Here is a 20490-nt window from a genome sequence, read left to right as displayed (position 1 = left end):
TAAAATATTTTGCCCATCTTTAAAAATTGAGTTGTTGGTCTTTTTATTATGGGGTTATAAATACTCTATACATTCTGAAAAGGTTCTTTATCAGATATGTCTTTTGGAAATGTTTTCTCCTAGTCTATGGACTGACTTTTCCTTTTTTAAAATGGTGTCTTTCAAAAACAGATTTTAATTTTGAGGAAGCCTAACTGATCAATTTTTTTGTTTGTGGGCTGAAATTTTTAAGTCTTGTTTAAAACATTTTTACCGAATCCAAGGACCCAAATATTTTTCTCCTGTGTTTTCTCTTTATGAGTTTTAGTTTTTGGTTTTATACTTTGTTTTATGTTTCATTTCAGTTATTTTTTTGTGTGCATACGGTGCAAGAGTCATAATGCATTTAAAAAATGAGGGTATCCGGTTGTTCCACTATCACTTGTTGGAAAGACTGTCCCTTACTTGCATGCTGGTTGCAGATCAATTGATCATGTATGTGCAGGCCTATTTCTGAACTCCCAACCCTCTTGTATTGCTCTCTGCTGCCCATCCTTATGACAAGACCACGTGGTGTTGATTAGTGTAGCTTTATAGTAAGTATTTAGGTCAGGTGTGAGATTCCTCCAAATTTCTTCTCTTTTTTCCCCAAAACTGTCATGGTTATTCTAAGATCTGCTTTTCAATAAAAAATTTTAGAATGAGCTGCTAATTTTAGAGGTTCTTAATAAGTTTGCCTTAAATATGGATCAATCTGGAAGAACTGCTATCTTAAACAATGTTGAGGCTTACAATCCACATGTTGCACTTCTCTGGAGTTTTAGTCTTATTAAATTTCTCTTATCAATTTGGGATTTTTTTGCATACGTTTTTCACATATTTTGTTAGATTTATCCCTAAGTATGTGATGTTTATAATGCTGCAATAAATGATTTTTTAAAAAATATACATTTTTAAATTTCCAATTGTTTCCTGCTAGTTTGTAGAAGTGCAGTTGAATTTTCCCTCAACTTCTATTGCTTTCCCCTCTCAAGGCAGACTCTCCCTGGCTCTTTGCAGTGGTGGATAGGAAGCGCAGTTCTTATTCCTATGGGAGAGGGGGTGGGGATTAGAATACCCTTCTGGTATTGCTGTGTGTTAGCTATCTTTTTTTTCTTTCAAAATTCTCTTTTAAAGGCTTTGATGACGCCTTGCTTACAGTGGCTAGATGTGAAGAAAAGGCAGGGCCCCCCCCAGTGTTATCTCTATCCTTGTCCAGCTCCTTCCCACCCTGGATGGGGTCATAGTGTCAACTTCTAGACTCAGTTCCACTGATGCAGAGTGCCAGAGGGAGGGACAAACAGCTGCAGTGATAGCATCAGCTCACCACAAACTCAAGCCTGAACCCGGAGAGCTTTCTGAAGACACTGTGGAGGAGTACATTGAGTTGTTGACCGAACTGATTTATTTTACTTGGTTTGGGACAAAAGGAAATTCTATTTTAAGACTTATTTTTAGGTGAATTTATTATGGAGACAAAGGTATTCTGAGATTTGCAATAAAATGCAGTATCTGCAGGAATAAATAATAGACAAAACACTTACATAAATGGTGACCCTGAAAAGAAGGCTTTTTGATGGCAAAGCCTCTTCATCAAAAGCAAAATCCCTTTCTTGTGCCTGTGTTCCACCTTTGGTTTTGCACTGCTGTCTATGGTGAGCCTCAGACAGGAAGAGCTCATCTACAGACTGTTTCTGCTGCTTGGTATACATGTCTGCTGTCATTCTTCCAAGGTCAAAGACCATCTTCTGATCCTTCTCAGCTTGACTCAGAAATTTCTCCTCTGCATCTTGGTGGGTCCAGTGGGCAGAATGAAGTGGCTCTCCTCTCTGTTCCTGGATTTCCCTGTGATCAGTACTCTGTTGGAAGAGGCTCACATATCTGTCTCTCTCCTTGGAGGAAGCGCTGGCCTCCATCATCTCAGGGTTTCTGCTGCTTCCACAGTGATGGGCATGAGTCATGTTCACTAGGTATAAAGAGGACATTAAAAGGCCAAGCATGTTGGAGACTTGGTTGGACTGGATTTCCAGACTCTGAACACCTTTCTGTGACAAGTATTCTTCTGGACCTTCCAAATACTGGACGGACAAGCACTAGTGTGACAGCTTTGGAGTTTTCAGGGACAGCTAGATCAGTAGAGGTCAGAAGGAGATGGGGTTGCAGAGAACTCATGCAAATGGAGCATAGGATGCAGCACAAGTGTGGCTAGGAGGACCTGTCCTCTTCCTGGGGCACCTTACAGGTTCCCAGGCTCTGTCACTGCTGGTCTATCTGATCTTCCACCAGCCCCGACACATTATAGGCAGCCCCAGTCAAAGTAAAGAAATTTGAATTCATATCACACGGCTACAAATTAGTTCAGTGGGAGTGAAACCAAGGTCTCTAGGCTTATTGTTCAGTGCTCTTTCTAGCAGCGAGCAGGGGCTAGAGATGGGGCAATGTGGCAGAGTGAACAGTCTCCTTGGTTAACAAATCTAGATGCAGTCCAACTCAGTCACCTAGCCGAGTGACTGTGGGTGAGTGATCTCACCTCCCTACATCTCAGTTCTCTCCATCTGCATCAGGGGTATAATAATGTCCACCTAATAAGCTCAAATGGGTGTCACTTGGGGGTTTCATGTAGGACATAGTGGGAAATCAATAACATCTGTACTATTTTGTTTCCTCTGGCTGCCATGTTTAAGAAGAGACATTGCCCATGGGTTTAGTGCTACTGAGGGATGCCTGGAATTGTGGCAGGTGGGAAGGCCAGACTCTACTGTGTGCAGCTGCAGAGAGGAGGTGAGGGGGGACACATGCAGATGCACCTGCATCCTTGCAAAGCTCAGAGCCCCAGAGGGATGTAGAGTTGGCTTTTGGTAGTGGGTATGTTGTGCATGGATGTGTTCAAGTAGAGGTTTCATGAGCACTCACTGGGAATGCTGGGGAGGGAGTTTTTGGGTTTGTGAGTTGACTAAACCCAATAGCCCCTGAAAGCCTTCCCAGACCAAGTATTTTTATTCATTTCTGTGGTAGGTTGAAAAATGGCCCCCGCAGATGTCCACAATGTAATCTCCTGAGCTGTGAATGGGTTATGTTAATGGCAAGGGGGAATTAAGGCTGCTTATCAGTGGTCTTTAAGTTAGGGAGATTCCTGGATTATCCGGGTGGGCCCAAGGAGTCACTGGGTTCTCACAGCGGGAGAGGGAGACAGAAAGAATGAGAGTCAGACAGATGCAGTGTGAGGAACAGTCCACCCACCTTTGTTGTGGACCAGAGACTGTGGGTGGGCTCGAGAAGTGGAAGGGGCAAGGACACAGACTCTATGCTACAGCCTCCAGAAAGGAACACAATCTTGGCAACACCCTGACTTCAGCCAAATGAGACTCATTTCAGGTTTCTGGTCTCCACGACTATAAGGTGATAAATTCATGTTGTTTTAAGCCACCAAGTTTATGGTAATTTGTTACAGATGCAATAGGAGACAAATACAGTTTCATTTCCCCTTTAGTGAGAGTTTTGGTTATAATGGGAAAACAGCAACTCCTTCAAAATCTACAGCTGTGATAGGCATTTCCAGATGGTTGGGCAAGTACAAATCAGTAATTGTAATCTGACAAGAAACAAGGGCCATGGCTCGGGCAGGAAGGTCTGCGGAAGGCAGCCGTATCATGGTAGGTCTGAGGCAATTCAAAGTGCTCTATTGCTCAGCTTTGCAAATGGTTTAGCAAATAATACACTAACAAAAGCCATGTATTGCTTCTTGTGTATAGGATGATGGATAGTTCATGAGCCAGCCCTGGCAGCTCATAACAAGGTCCCTGGAATGGGGCATTTCAGACAACTGCTTGAATGCCAGATCTGTCATGTCCTTGTGGGGCACCTTGAGCAAGTCACAAAACCTCAGGGCCTGGTAATGCTAACCACTCCCTCCTGTGGTCTGTGCAGACATATACATGGTATATTGTGTCTGGAGTAATTTGTCAGGGCCTGGGTCATACAGCAAGAGCAGTAATTGCGTGGTCTCTAATGTAATCTTCCCAGAGGTCTTGTGGGGTAGCTGTTACAATCACAGCTTTAACATCAGGGGTCAGGGACCCAGGACCTGAGGGCCAGGTCATGCTGGCACTGGATCTAGTCAATGGGTCACCTTCAGTTATCTGTCCATTTCCCCATGCCCCTGTGCACTGTTCCTCAAAAATCTCTGGTGGGATGTAAAGCAATTGGTGGAGAATTTGGGGTCTGAGTCTCTGTGACCCAGAGACCTTAGTGCTGAGATGCCTGATACCATGGCCATGCTCTCCTACCCTGTGCAACTGCTAAAGGGAAAGGGAAACCCATGACACTTACTGAGGACATTATGGCAGTCTTTATTAAAGGTGGGGGCCAGATGATGGGTGTAGGGACCACTACCATAGAGTGTTGCAGCGGGGACAGAGATTAGACTCAGCCCTGAATATAGTCTGGGCAAGTGGGAATGTATAGCCAAGGAGCAGAGTGTGGGGCAGCGGATGGAAAATTACTAAGAAGAAGCATTGGGGTGGGGGTGGGATGGGGTGGGGGGTTTCTGGCTAAACTAACCTAATAGGACTCTCACTGAAGGCAGGCCAGGGTGATTGGATCTCACCTGGGGACTGTGGGGGATGAGGAAGCTGATTAGGTATTGAGGGTGGTCAGATACTGAGGGTGGGGATTCTGGTTAAGCTGAACTAGTAGGATTCTTGCTAAAACTGGACAATGCAGAGAGGAACGTGGAAGTAGGCCTAGTTGAAAAGGTCAGAGGGGTCTGCTCAGAGTTTGGCCTAGGACAGAGTCTGTGTCACAGGCAAAGCTATTCCCCATGCCAGCTGGGTGGGCAGGTCACCTGTAATGCTGGCCAGGGATTGACAGACACCCTGTACAGCCTGGAACAAGAGGCTGGGCCTGGAAAAGAGCTTCCCTGATCTGGGTCCATGTGGGAGCCGGGAGGACCCCAGACCTGCACTCCCCACTGAACAATGGACAGCCTGGCCAGAATGTCTCAGCTGTATTCAGTGCCAATGATGTCTCTTTCACTGTCGTGGTGAGTAAATGCAGTTGTGTCATCACACAAAGTCTGCTACTCCCCAGGACCTAAATGCCCAACGGTGACAGGAAGCCCAAGGCTCGCCCACACCTTGCCATGTGTCCAGCTATGTGGAAAGCGCTGGTGCCTGTGTAAAGTGGTGACATTTTCCCAAGACATTCTGGGGACAGAGAAAGTCTCTCTTCTGTCTCTCTGTCTCCCTCTGTCTCTATGCTTTATGGAGTTTACTAAGGTTTGTAAAGGCTAACATTGAGTCACCGCTAGACTTGAAAAGTCCTTGGTAAATGGCATGGGGCACAGATACAGGAGAAATGGGGCCTCTCCCTGCTTGAGCTGTCACATCAGAAGGCAGCCCTGGGCCAGGTAACTACTCTTCTGTGTCCTTCTCCTCTGCTCACGCGGCCTGCAGGGCCTGCCCCATCTCATGCACAGAACCTCTATGAGTCATGTGTCACCTTGGGAAAATGCCAAGGAGTCAGGAAGGGGAAGGGGGAGAAACTAGGAAGGGAATTAGGTGATTTTTTAGGGTCAGAGTCAGAGCTCATGAAAAGTCTTCTATTTACATAAGGCCTCTGAGTGCATGGTGCTTTCTATAGGCTACCATGTTCAATTCTTACCACTTTTCCTGTGACCTAGAGCACATTACTCCATTCCTAGGCGAGGCTTAGAGAATGGCAGAGGTTTGCCCTAGGACACACAGCAAGTGAATGGCAAAGCTGGGAATTCAAGCCCAGGCTGATCTCAGTCTCAGACTCATGCTCATGACCTCTCTGCCCCACGCCATCTAGGTGGGCTTTACTTGAAGTGAGAGTTCTCTCCAAGCATCTTTGAAAAGCCTGTGCCAGTTCGAGGTGTGAACTGCAGAATCTGTGTAGTGGGAAGGAGACTCAGCTCCTCCCACATTTTTTAAGCTTCCCTTAGCGGCAGATGCTGTGTTTGGTGCTGGGGACACAGACCTGTAGGCCCTGATCCCTGTCTAAGGAGCTGCCAGCATGCTGGGGTGAAGGGACACAATCAGGAAATTGCTGCAAGAAGGGATGGCATTGGACTTTGAGAGTATTGGGTAGGGCTGCTGTTCCCACAGAGGGCCTAACAGGACAAGACTTGAGCAGGAGGGGGCCATAGCAGGGAAGTAGTGAGGAGGGTAAAGGCCCCAGAGAGAAGCAGAATGCCCTGGGAGGGAAACACAGGCTGTCAAGGATCACCTGGGTCCCATGTTCTAGGCTGGAAAGCTGAGTCTTGAGGCTGCAGGTGGAGGCAGGACCAGAGGGCTTTCTAGAGTGGGCAGATGCTCGGGCTTTCTAGAGTGGGCAGAGAATCAGAATCTCCTGGGGACTTTCAAAATGACAAGTGTATAGGTTGCCTCCTAGACCAGCTGGGTGGGAATCTCTGGAGCAACCATGAAGTGCCTGGGAAGGCCTTGAGTGGTGGTGGACACATCTGTGTTAAGTGAGGGATGACACAGGGAGGTTGGCTTTAGAGGGGTCTTCTGGCAAGTGGGAGCCTAACCTAGGGAGTCATGTGGTTAAAGACAGGAAGAGAAATAAGGGCCCAGCACCCCAGTCTACCTGGGTGTAGACAAGGCCAGAACTGGGGATGCTGCCCTAAATTGGTGATGTGATGTTCGGAGGAAACATGTACAAGCATGGACCCAGATTTGGAGCTCAATATCACCTCTGCTATTTCTTCACTCATGAATTAATTTACATTACCTTCTAAATCTCAGTGTCCTCAATTGTAAAATGGGGATACAAATGTCTCTTTGATGGGACTTTGTGAGGACTGAATGAGGAAAATGTGTTTAAAGGGTGCAGCAAGGTGCCTGGCATTCAGGAGCTGTTCAGCAGATGGTGGCTTATGTTAGTATATTGATTAAACTTAGGACTTTATCAGATTTCATCATGGAGGTGTTGGTCCATGCACGGGAGGTTTTTCTCACTGGAATGCAGATGATAAATACAGGATGCATACACCACCGCTCTCCCTCTCACCTCCCAGATGTTGTTAACCATTAAATGCCCTATATCTTGCTGAGGCCAGGCCTGGACAGAAACCTCCCTGAAGCATCCTGGAAAGCCACGGTCAGTCAATCAGACCTGAGATCTGGAACGAGGGACATTTGCCAACCCAGTACTAGACCTTTGGTAGACCTGTGTACTCGATACTTGTCTCTGGTTCCTGGACCCATCCATCTCCATCCTTTTATGCTCTCCTCTGTGCCATGGGGTTGGAGGCTGGAAGCCTGTAAGCTACATTTCTCAGATGACTTCTTGGCTGCCTTCTAGTTCAGTCCTGATGATGGGAGGCTCTGGCAGGAGACAGGAGGGCAGAGGAAGAGAGAAACCATCTTTTTTCCCCCCTTTATCTGCCGCTGCCTCTGGTAGCTGTGATAAGTTCTTTGTCTACCCCTGCCCTTGTGGCTGACCTGCTGACTGACTCCAGTGGCAGGAGGAGTGTTCAGTGCTCCAGCAGCCTTGGCTGCACGTCCCTTACGGGTACTGGCTTACACGCTGTCCACATGAGTGAGGGGGCCTCATTCACTGTGAAGTAGTGGGGACGGTGGTTCCAACAGCACCAGCAGGGGCAGCAAGTGCCCTGAGCCTGGGAGGCTTGGTAATCATCATCACAGCACTGGCGACACTGTTTCTTTTTTTGCTTCTCCAGTTCTAGGGGTGTAAACAACTCCCCATGGTTACTAGCATCTGGGTAACTTCAGCTTCTCCCTCCTAATTCTCCCTCCCTCCCGCCACACTGTCGTGACTGGTGCTCCATATTACATTCCTGCTCTGTGCATCAGACTGGACGCTGAGTGGTATACCCTGTATAAACCACAGGCTTACAAGTCAGGCAGAATCGCGGATAGTTTGGACTCTGCTCCTCTCTGGAGGTAACACCCAGAAGCTAAAGGCTCAAAGGAGATAGAGGTCATTTTTGTCTCCCATAACTGACCGAGTTCCAGGCCTGCAGACATCTCTGCTCCATATGCTAATTCAGGGACCCAGGTTCCTTCCATTTCTTTCTCCCCATCTCCTTAGGCATTGTTCTCATTTGCATAATGAAGACTGGGTTAAATCCTTCCAGGCTCAGGTTAGTAGGAAGAGGGACGGGGTTGTGGAGGCAAGCACCCAGTTATAAAGGCTCTGATCTATATGTGACCCTACTCCTCTCAGATTGGGCCCTCCCTGGCTGTAAGGGAGGCTGAGGGGTGCTATCACTGTGCAGCCGTGTGGCAGGCTGCAGCTCTGTTACTGAAGAGGAAAGGGAGAATGAATTTTGGTGGATCCGTAGCCACCTCTGCAATATAAGCTTTGTGATGTGCACAACTCACTTATGACATTTTCCTTGGAGGGTCATGACCACGAGTAAATGAGAATACGCGTAAGGTTCTTACTACAGTGCCTGGTCCCGAGGAACCCTCATCCAAGGTCATATGCTCAATGTCTACAGTGGCTCTGGGCCCGTTGTGGCAGGTGAACGTCAGCTCCAGGGCGGAAGACTGAGATGTGCTGCATCTGGTGTCACAGATAGTCACAGGATCAGTGTTCACTGTGAGCCAAGAGGCGATGTGTCCTTTTGTCTATTTATGCACGAGCCTTTGTTCGCAGCTCTTTGGGTTTATAGCTATAGTCTGCTTTCAAACTGCAGTTCAGGACAGGAAATTACATCCTATGATGGAGCAGGTGGTGGGTGAGGGTGGAGGCGTTCCCCATCCATCACTGTGGATGGACCAGGGCTTAAAAGATGGGATCTGTCATTCCTTTTAAAGGGCTCCTGTTCCCAGGCAGGCTGGAAATTGGGGGAACCTGGACTCTGGAGCACTTACAGTAAGTTGCCACTTCCCAGGATGGCTTAGGAGTGGTTGCCATGACAGTAGATTTGTGCTACTTTCTTGCTTTCAAAGGAAGCTGGGCTGCTCAAGAAAATGAGGGCGCCTTCTTCTTGGAAGGTTGGAGGTCTTTGTTCCCTGCTTCCCCTCCCCCTCCAAGAATGCATAGGGCCTCATTATGTTGCTTCTGCCTTTCACGGTATAATCTGGATAACAAAAGAGAGGCACAAGATGGATGGGAGCCATTTCATTTCTTGGCACCATGGCCTGAGCATGAACTTGCTTCTCAGGCTCCGATTAATTTGCTCAAGCGCAGGCTCACAAAGTCAAGTTTGATTCTACTCCTGTGGGTCAAATGGCTCTCTTTGGTCTCATTTTTGCAACCAACTAACTAACTGGCTAACTTTCTCCCTGCCTCCCCCCCTTTGTCCCTTCCTTCCTCCCCTAACCCCTTCTGTTCCCCCCACCTTCTTTCCTTTCTCCCTCCTTCTTTCCCTCCCTCCTTCCCTCCCTCTCTCCTTCCCTTCCTTCTTCCTCCCTTCCTCCCTCTCTCCCTGCCTCCTTTACTTCCTTCTATAAATGTCCACTGAACACTTTCATGCTGAGCCCTACTATGGCTGAGGTTACCGAGATATGTAAATAAGACCATAAGGCTCAATCTGAAACTGTTCGCCACCTGCATGTGACACAGACATGAAAAGATGCGCTTAGGATAAGAAGCTCTAAGTGCTATGAGGGAGGCAGGTATTTGCCTGGCTACTGTGGAAACCCAAAGTAAGAAGGGTCAAGGACTCCCTGAGGCAAGCTTAGAATGAGCTGAGTCTGTCTCCAGTGGACTGAAAGGGAGAGTCTTTGGGGAAGCACAGAATGCCCAAGATCTGGGGAGTGGGGGCTTTAGGAGGTCAGGTTGGGAGGGTATAGTGTAAGGCTGGGTAGTCTGGCAGGCTCCGATTGCCACAGGCCTGACAGTTCAGCATAAGGCATCTGGGTGCTATCTTCTGGTGCTTGAGAGCCACTGAAGGAGTTTGAGCAGAGGAAAGCTGTGATTAGATATAGTGGCCTTTTGGAAGAGAGACTTAGAAGGCCCAGACTGGGAACCCAGGGGTGAGCTGGATGGGCCAAAGGTCCAGGGAGGATATGACAAGGAGGACAGGGGTGGCTGGGCACCAGGTGGGATGGAATGTGTCCTCTTTCTCCCTCTGTTCCTGTATCCAAGAAACATCAAGCTTCTGTTCTGTATGAGGCCTGCACTGGACCCTTTACTCTAAAAGCATACCATTTAACCCTTTCAATACCTGAGAGGAGGTGAAGACGCCTGTCCTCATTTTAAAGGTGAAGAAACTGAGCCTTGCAGAGACAGAAAAATGATCACACAACCCATGAATGGCAGAGTAACAATGAAAATTTAGGTAAGTTTTTTCCCCCTCAAAGTCCATGGGATGCATGGAAACTGGAATTTTCCATGCCATTCTCAGTAAGTGTTTGCTGGAGAGCTGGAATGAGCAAATGAATGCCTCCTCTCCTGCTGAAGCCAAGGCCACTGAACCACAGAGGCCGCTGGCTGCTCAGCCCCAGTCTCTGAGCTGGGCTTACCTGGGGACACTCCATTTCAGCAGTGCCTTTGGGAAGTCGTGGGCTTCATCAAATGTGGAAACAGCTGGAACATTTGTTTCTATTCCCAAGGGTTAAAATGCCTGTGGCTCCAGAAGTCTCTTAAGGAATAAAGTTAACACAGGATTGCATACCTTGTGAGGGGCTAGATGTGGGTAACATGGGACAGGTGGGTCTTCTGTCTCTGTCTGCTTTTCTACTCATTGTATGGTGTTGATTTGGGTAACATTATGCTGAATCTTACCACAGTAAACCCTATTTTACAGATGAAGAAACTGAGGTAAAGAGAGGTGATGTGTAGCCAGCATCACCAGCTATTAAATGATGGTGCTGGGATTCAGTCTGCTCATAATGGGTCAATCGACCCTCCCCATGCTTAGGGCTGGTGCTGACCCTGCTATCACTGTGGGCTCCACTGAATTGTTTCCTCAGAGCCCCTGTAGTTGGAGGTCAACTCTAGCACCTAGTTCCACTACAGGTGAATAACTTTTATAGGTTTTTCTCCATCATGTTTGGAGCCCCTCTCCACACCTCAGAGGCCATCTCCATGAGCACAAGGCTCAGGCTTACTTCCTCCTCTTTGTCTCCTACAGGGCCTGGTCAATTCTCAACCTCGTACATCACTTGGGGCTGGAGATGTCCAGTATAACAGTGGACAGCTATTCTCTTGTCAATCAGCTGAGTGGGCAGGATGGACTCTGAGACCCCGAAAGCTGCCTTAACCTGTATTTTTAAGGCTCCATGCTCTGAACAGCCATCCGGGGGTGAGCTCTTGCACCCCACCTCCAAACATAACTACATATTCTCTTTCAGGGGGTAGGATTTGCTTTTTCTGATTTACAGAGCAGCTCAACCAAGAGCAAAGTCAGCCCTCGAATTTAAAACCCACAGACAAGTTAAGAAAGATGTTTTATGGAAAACTTAAGCACTGTTTTTGATAAATAGATCTAGCATGATAGGACTGCTATTCCTGTCAAAAAAGAATTGGTACCTGTCTCAATGTCTGGGGCTGCAGTCCCCTCCCTCAGTATTCCTTGGAGGGACCTATGCATCTTTAAGAATCTGACTTTAGCAATTTCCTGGTGGACATGGTCTACTGAAACCAACCTACATTTCAGAACACACTTGGTGATTTGAAAAATCCTAACTTTTATCACTTTCATTGAGAGTAATTTAATGAAATGCTTATATGTTTGAATCAAATTTCTCTTTATTCTTCTTCTATAGACACATCTTTGGAGATTTTCTTTGGCAAGAGGCAAGTTCTGGTTCTGTTGAGAGTAGCCCTTGTCTGTCCTATACCCACCATGATATTGAAGGGGACAGTGCAGAGAAAGAAGTTGCAACTGCTTCTCTTCTGAGACCCCACCTCCATTCTTAACTCCTCAAAACCCCTGTTTTCCATTTCTGTAATTTTGTCATTTCAAGAATGTTAAACATTTTTCTGGGATAAATGTCCACATGTGCAATTGCTGGTTTGCTTGATAGTTGTATGTTCGTTTTTAAATAAATTGTCAAACTTTTCTAGAGTTGCCATCCCATTTATATTCCTACCATAATATATGTTTTGATTGACTTTCTATTCATTCTCATGAGCTTTTGGTGTTGTTACTATTTTTTAATTTTGGCATTTTGATAGCTGTGTAGTGATAGCTCATTGTGGTTTTGTTTTGCATTTCCCCAATGGTTGGTGACACTGAACATCTTCTCATGTGCTTCCTTGTCATCTCTATATCCTCTTCAGTAAAATGTCTGCTCAGATCCTTGCCCATATTCTAAAAGGATTGTTTCATTTTTTACTGTTGTGTTTTGGAGAATTCTTATATATTCTAGATACTAGTCTTTGTCAGGTACATTGGTTGCAAATATTTTCCACTGGTCTATAACTTGTCTTTTTATTCCCTTAACAAGATCTTTTGCAGAACAAAAGTTTTTTTTTTTTAAAGATTTTATTTATTTATTTGAGACAGAGAGAGTCAGAGAGAGAAAGAGCATGAACTGGGGGGGGGGGCGGTGCAGAGGAAGAGGGAGAAGCAGACTCCCCACTGAGCAGAGAGCCCAACATGGGGCCTGATCCCAGGACCCTGAAATCATGACCTGAGCCGAAGGCAGATGCTCAACCGATTGAGCCACCCAGGCACCCCTGTTGTTGTTGTTTTTAGAGAGAGAAAGAGATGAGTGGGAGTGGGGGTAGGGCAGAGGGAGAGAGAGAATCTTTTTTTTTTTTTTTTATAGAGACAGCCATCGAGAGAGGGAACACAAGCAGGGGGAGTGCGAGAGGAAGAAGCAGGCTCATAGTGGAGGAGCCTGATGTGGGACTTGATCCTGGAACGCCGGGATCACGCCCTGAGCCGAAGGCAAACGCTTAACCGCTGTGCCACCCAGGCGCCCCGGGAGAGAGAGAATCTTAAGAAGACTCCATACCCAGTGTGGAGCCCGATGTGAGGCTTGATCTCACGAACCTGAGATCATCACCTGAGCTGAAATCAAAAGTTGGATGCTTAACCCACTGAGCCACTCAGGAGAGCAAAATTTTTCATTTTCATTTTTATTTTCTTCTTTTTTGGCTCATGCTTTTTGGTACCAAGTCTAACTACTTTTGCCTAGCCCTACATCCCAAAGATTTTCTTTTTTTTTTTTTTTAAGATTTTATTTATTTATTTGACAGAGATAGAGACAGCCATCAAGAGAGGGAACACAAGCAGGGGGAGTGGGAGAGGAAGAAGCAGGCTCACAGCAGAGGAGCCTGATGTGGGGCTCGATCCCATAATGCTGAGATCACGCCCTGAGCCGAAGGCAGACCCTTAACCGCTGTGCCACCCAGGCGCCCCAACCCAAAGATTTTCTTTTTTGGGGGGGAGGGGGTATGTTTTATAATTTTATGTTTTACATGCTTAAGTACCTGCTGTAGTTTGTGTTAATTATTGCTCAAGGTGTGAGGCTTAGGTCAAGTTTTTTTGTTTTGTTTTATTTTGGCTTATGTCTAATTGTTTACTGAAAAACCTTCCTTGATCACATTGCTTTTGCTCCTTTGTGAAAAAAATTCAGTTGTGCATATTTATGTCTGTCTGTTTCTGGATTCTCTATTCTGTTCTGTTGTTATGGGTCTGTTGCCCACCAGTGCCATGCAGTCTTGATTACTGAGGTTATATAATAAGTTTTGAAGTTAGATAGACTGAAAACTCCCAATTTTATTCTTTTTCTTTTTTCAAAAATGCTTAACTCTCTTGTTCCTTTCCATTTTCATATACATTTATCCATAAAAATCTGTAAAAACCATACTGGGATTTTGATAGGAATTTACCAAATATGTATAACAGTGGGGGGAGTATTGACATCTTTACTTACATTAAGATTTCTAGTATATGAAAATGTCATATCTCTCCATTTATTTAGATCTTTGATTTCATCAGTATTTTTTATTTTTTAGAATACAACATCTGTACATATTTTGTTAGATTTACACCTAAGCATTTCATTTTTGAGTCATTTAAAATAACATTGTATTTTAAAATTTTGTCTTTCAAGTGTTCATTGTTAGCCTATAGAAGTAGGACTGATTTTTATATGCTGATGTTCATTCCTGTGACCTTACTAAGCTCATTTATTAGTTCTAAGATTTTATTTTTGCAGATTCCTCAGGAATTTCTGCAGAGATCATAATGTCACCTGCACATAGTGACAGTTTTAGTCCTTCCTTTTTGTTCTGGGTTCCTTTTCTTTCTTACCATATTGCAGTGGACAGGACTTCCAGCACTATGTTGAGTAAAGAGTGCTGACGGGTTGTATTTGCTTTGTTTCCAGTCTTAGGAAGAAAGCCTCAGTCCTTCACAATCAAGTACAATCGTAGTTGTAGTTTTTTTTTTTCTTTGGTAGGTGCTCTTTATCATGTTGAGGAAGTTGTCTTCTATTCCTAGATGTCCAAGAATTACTGTAATGAATTGAGGTTAAATATTTTTGAATGAGTTTTCTGCACCAATTAAAATGCTAATGTGATTTTTCTTCTTTACTCTGTTAATATGATGGATGATGTTGATTGATTTTCAATATTTGAACTACCCTTGCATTCCTGGAATATATTCTGCTTGTATATGCTATATTTCATACATTGCTGAATTCTATTTGCTAATATTTTGTTAATTATTTTTGCCCATATTCAGTCTTTAGTTTTTCTTTATTGTACTGTTTTTTTTTTTAATTTTTACTTTTAGGATTGCGGTAACACTAACCTTATAAAATTAATTGGGAAGTGTTCCTTCCTCTTCTGTTTTCAGAAAATATTGTATAGAATTAATGTTCTTTAAATATTTGGTAGAATTCTCCAATGAAATTATATTGGCCTAAAGATTTTTTAGGGTTAGACCTTAACTATGAATTCAATTTCTTTAGTAGCTATAGGCCTTTCCAATTACCTATTTCATATTGCATGAGTTATGGTAGTTTATACTTTTTGAAAAATTGACCCATTTCATCAAATTGTCAAATTTATATAGAGAGAGTTGTTTGTAATCTCATTATCTTTTAATGTCTGCCAGAACTTTAGTGACATTTCCTGTCATTCTTTATATGGGTAATTTGTGTCTTTTCTTTTTTTTCTTGCTGGAGGTTTGTCATTTTTAGTGAACTTTTCATAAATTTTTGTGGTATTTTGTTATGGTAGCCCAAGCAGACTTATACATATGCTTCTTTAGCTCTATCCCACAAAGTTTGATACGTTGTATTTTTATTTTCTTCAGCTCAATGTGTTTTTAAAATTTTTTTTAAAGTTAGATTTTTTTTAATGTTTTTTTTTTTTATTATATTATGTTAGTCACCATACAGTACATCCCTGGTTTCTGATGTAAAGTTCCATGATTCATTAGTTGCGTATAACACCCAGTGCACCATGCAATATGTGCCCTCCTTACTACCCATCACCAGTCTTTAAAATTTCTTTTTTTTTTTTTAAAGATTTTTTTAATTTTATTTATTTGACAGAGAAAGAGACAGCCAGCGAGAGAGGGAACACAAGCAGGGGGAGTGGGAGAGGAAGAAGCACGCTCATAGCGGAAGAGCCTGATGTGGGGCTCGATCCCATAACGCCGGGAACACGCCCTGAGCCGAAGGCAGACGCTTAACCGCTGTGCCACCCAGGCGCCCCCAGTCTTTAAAATTTCTGTTGAGATTTCTATTTTACCCATAACTTATTTAGGTGTTGCTTAGTTTCCAAGTGTTTGGGGACTTTTCTGTTACCTTTATGTTCTTTTATTTCTGTTCTTTTGATACTATTATAGTCAGAGAACACATAATATAAGATTTTAATCTTTGAGGTTTGTTTTATGACTCAAGATATGGTTTAGCTTGAAAAGAATGTGTATTCTGTTTTTGCTGGTTGAAGGTTTTGATAAATTTTGATTAGATCATTTTGGTTGATGGTTTTGTCATGTTCTGTTCCTTGCTGGTTTTGTCTCTTGCTCTATCCATTGTTGAGAGATGGGTGTTAAAAATCCCAACTTCAAAAATAAAGATTTGTCTATTTGTTTAAAAATTCTATCAATTTTGCCGCACATATTTTGTAGCTCTGTTGCTTGATGTGGATGCATTTAGGATTCCTATGTCTTCTTGGTGGATTGAAACTTTTATCATTATGTTATGTCACTGTCTGTCTCTCCTGTTTTTCTTTGCTCTGAAGTTTACTTTATCTGGCTAACATGGTCACTCATGCTTTCTTTTGATTAATATCTGTGTGGTATATCTTTTTATATCCTTTTAATAGCAACCTCCCTATACCATTATTATTGGAGTGAATTACTGGTTGGCAGCATAAAGTTGGGTTATTTTTTTTATCCCCTCTGAATTTAGAATATATACATTTAATGTAATTATTGACCTGTTAGGGTTTACGTCTGCTGTCTTAATTTTTGTTTTCTGTTTTTTCTGTTTTTCATGTCTGTGTTCTTTTTATTTTTTTCCTGTGGGTTACTTAGTTTTTACAATTTTAATTTATCTATAGTGTTTTTATTATTTATTATTGAAGTACAGTTGACATGCAATGTTATAATAGTTACGCTAATTCCATACATTACTGAATGCTCACCACAATGAGTGTACTCACCATCTGTCACCATACCACACTACTACAATATTATTGACTATATTCCCTATGCCGTACTTTCATCTCCATGACTTATTTATTTTAGAACTGGAAGTTTGTACCTCTTAATCTCCTTCACTTATTTCACCCATCCCCCCACCCAGCTTTCCTTTGGCAACCACCAGTTTATTCTCAGTATTTGAGTCTGTTTGTTTATTTGTTTTGTTGTTTTTCAGATTCCACTTATAGTGAAATCATATGGTATTTGTCGTTGTCTGACTTATTTCACTTAGCATAATGCCCTCTAGGTCCATTCATGTTGTCACAAATGGCAAGATCATTCATTTCTACGGCTGAGTAGTATTCCTGTGTGTGTGTGTGTGTGTGTGTGTGTGTGTGTATTACTTCTTTTTTATCCATTCACCTACTGATGGACACTTGGGTTGGTTTTATATCATGGCTATTGTAAATTATGCTGCAATAAACATAGAGCTGCATATATCTTTTGAATTAATGTTTTCATTTTCTTTGGCTAAATGCCCAGGAGTAGAAGTACTGGATCATATGATAGTTGTTTTATTAATTTTTTGAGGGAGCCTCATACTGTTTTGCATAGTAGGTGCAATTAACTTGTATTCCCACCAACAGTGCACGAGAGTTCCCTTTTTCTTCACATCTATAGTATTTTTAAGTATATATTTTGGATAGATATTTTTGTGGTATCTCTATGTATTAAATTATATATACGTAACTAATCAGAACCTACAGTTGTCCACACTTTACCAGATTGAGTGAAGTACAGAAACCTTCTCTCTTTAAGTTCTTTTACCTTCCCAAATTTGTATTATAATTGTTCTATGTATTTCCTTTACACACATTTAGGACCACATACAACAGTGTTATAATTTTGGCTCAACTTTCAAACATAGTTTAGAACATTCAGAAGGAGAAGGAAAATGTATTGTATTTACCCATGTTTTGATTTTTTTAAAGATTTTATTTATTTATTTGAGAGAGAGAGAGCATACGGGGGGTGGGGAATGGAGGGGCAGAGGGAGAGGGAGAAACAGACTCCCCACTGAGTAGGGAGCCTGATGTGGGGCTCCATCCCAGGACTTTGAGATCATGACCTGAGCCAAAGGCAGATGTTTAACTGACTGAACCACCCAGGTGCCCCTATGGGGATTTGTGGGTTGTTTTTTTTTTTAATTATTTATTCTTTTCTTTGATTGTTTGCTTCTTCCCACTCTAATCTTGTAGGAACCCTTCTTTCAACATTTTCATTCTGTTCAGAAAACTCCTTTTAGCCATTTCTTTCAGGTGGGCTATTGGTAACAAATTTTCTTAGTTTTCCTTTGTCTGAGAATGTCTTGATTTCCCTTTAATTCTGAAGGATATTTTCTCTGCATGTATAATTTTGGGTTTTTTATTTCAGCACTTGAAAAATATTGTGCTACTTCCTCCCTAGTTTGTAATGACAAATATGCTGTCATTTGAATTGTTTTCTCTTATAGGTAAGGTATAATTGCTCCCTTGCTGCTTTCAATATTTTTTGTTTGTCTTTACTCTTCAGAAATTTGACTATATTGCATTTTAAAATAAATTTCTTTGGGTTTATCCTGTTTGGAATTCTCTAAGCTATTTGAATCTTGTTTTTTGCCAAATTTGGGAAAATTTCAGTCATTATTTATTCAAATGCTTTTTCAGTCTCATTCTCTTTCTTTTTTTCTTTTAGGCTCCCATGATATGAGTATTCGATCATTTGTTATAATCTTGTATATCTCTGAGGCTCTGTTCATTTTTTTTTCAGTCTATTTTTTCTCTATTGTTCTAACTGCGTAATTACTATTATTTTACCTTCAAGTTTACTGATTCTTTTCTCTGTTCCCTCCATTCTGCTGTGAGCCCAACCATCAATTGATTTTATTATTTGGGATATTATATTTTTTTCCAATAATTTCTTTTTGGTTCTTCTTTGTATCTTTTATATCTCTGCTGAGACTTTTCCTGTTTTTCATTTGTTTCAAGCATATTTATAATTATTTATTGAAGCATTGTTATGATGATTGCTTTAAAATTTTTATAAGGTAATTTGAACATCTCCGTCATCTCAGTTTTGCTTCTATTGTTGTCTCTTTTCATTCAGGTTGACATTTTACTGGTTCTTGTTATGACAAGTGATTTCCAACTAAAACCTGGAAGTTTTTGGTTTGGTACTTTGGCCTGTCACTAGACCTTTGTTGATACTACTGTGGCTGGGAGGGTAGGAATGACTCATTACTATTCCCCATATGGCCTCCACTGAGGTCAGGGGTGTTGGTCTCCTTACCATTGGGCAGTGGTAAAAGTCATGACTCTCCACTAGGCTGCCTCTGATTCCACCCTTGGACAGGGGCAAGGGTACCTCCTTTCTGTCACTGGAGAGTGGAAGCCCAGACTCCCACATGGTCTCTGCAGTGTGCCCTGCATTGCTCAGAGTAACGAAAGTCAGACTCAGCCTTCTCTGACAGCTCTCTGTTGGGTGTTAGGTTAAAGTCCAGGCTCTCCACTGGCCTTTGCTAGTGTGAGTGTAGTAGGACCACAGTTTTTCTGTGCTGTTTGGCTAGGGTTGTGTGGTTTTTGTCTAAAAGTTCTCTGTCTTGCTAGACAGTCCCTTTGCTGGTCTTTGATTAATTTCAAACTCCCCGAAAAAGTAGGCATTTATTGGGAGTTTGAAAAATCTGTGCTTGCTTATGCCTTTGTTAGTTATCTTCTTCTTCTACAAGTCTGGGATATATGAGGCAAAAATAGAACCCAAGAGATATAGCACTGTTTTCCCATGGGTCCTTCAGTCAGTAGCTCACCTTGTGTTTTCTCCTCACTGTTCAGTCTTCTGATGTTTGTTTTATATACAATGTCCAGGAGCTTTAGTTGTACTTAGCAGATAAACAGCTGGAGAATAGAGAAACATTATTTGTTTCATCTTCCCAGAAGTGGAGCACCTGACCTGTGTGTATAGTTTTCAAGCTAATGATGGTTTTTACATTTTAAAGTGTTCTAAAAATTCAGAACAAAATATAACAGATAACAATAACAACAAAAAACAAAGAATATGTGTCAGAGACCATATGCGGTTCACAGAGCATAAAATATTTACTGTTTGATTCATTACAGAAAAATTTTATTGACCCTTTTTAGACATAAGTTAACTTTTAGAGCAGAATTAGTATTATGACATTTCACTTAAGTCATTGGCAGTGCTTTCATTTCTTTATATAGAGCCAGGCTTTTGTATTGTATTTCTTCTATCTGAAGAACTTCCTTCTACATTTCTTTTAGAGCAGGTACACTGGAAATGGATTTTTTCATTTTGCTTGATGAACGTATTTTTATTTCTCCTTAATTTTATTTTATTTATTTATTTTTTTAAAATATGGAACATGTCACAGATTTGCTTGCCATCCTCATGCAGGGGCTATGCTAATCTTCTCTGTGTCTTTCCAATTTTAGTGTATGTATTGCTGAAACAGACACTCTTCTTAACTTTAAAAAGGTGTTTTATTGAACATGTAATTGATTGTTTTGTTCCTTTCATCCCTTTAAATATGTCACTGTATTGTCTTCAGGCTTGTCTAATTTCTGATGAAAGTCTTCTGTAATTCTTATATTTGTTTCTCTCTATATAGTGTCTTCCCCTTCCCTGTGGCTGCCTTCAAGATTTTATCTTTATCTTTGGTTTTCAAGAGTTTAAATATAATATGTTTATGTATTTTTTAAGGAGTGGGTGTATTTATTCTGTTTGGTACTCTTTGAGCGTTTGGGTCTGTGTTTTGGTGTCTGTCATTAATTTTTGGCCATTATCTGTTCAAATATGTTTTTCTGCCCTGTTCCTCTTCTTTCCTTCCGGGATTTCACATGCATGTATATTAGACTGTTTTA

General features: G+C 42.3%; 1 non-coding gene across 1 annotated transcript; it reads right to left on the bottom strand.

Moving 5' to 3' along the window:
- Nucleotides 1-19978: 19978 nt before the first annotated feature.
- Nucleotides 19979-20083, bottom strand: LOC113263509 (U6 spliceosomal RNA). The gene has a single exon (XR_003319232.1). It is a non-coding gene; the product is annotated as a U6 spliceosomal RNA (small nuclear RNA).
- Between the last annotated feature and the right edge of the window lie 407 nt (nucleotides 20084-20490).

The sequence above is a fragment of the Ursus arctos genome, unplaced genomic scaffold (genome assembly GCF_023065955.2).
Source record: "Ursus arctos isolate Adak ecotype North America unplaced genomic scaffold, UrsArc2.0 scaffold_1, whole genome shotgun sequence".
Lineage (NCBI taxonomy): Eukaryota > Metazoa > Chordata > Mammalia > Carnivora > Ursidae > Ursus > Ursus arctos.
Note: the sequence above shows the minus strand (reverse complement) of the source record. Positions and strands in the feature narration are given on the sequence as shown.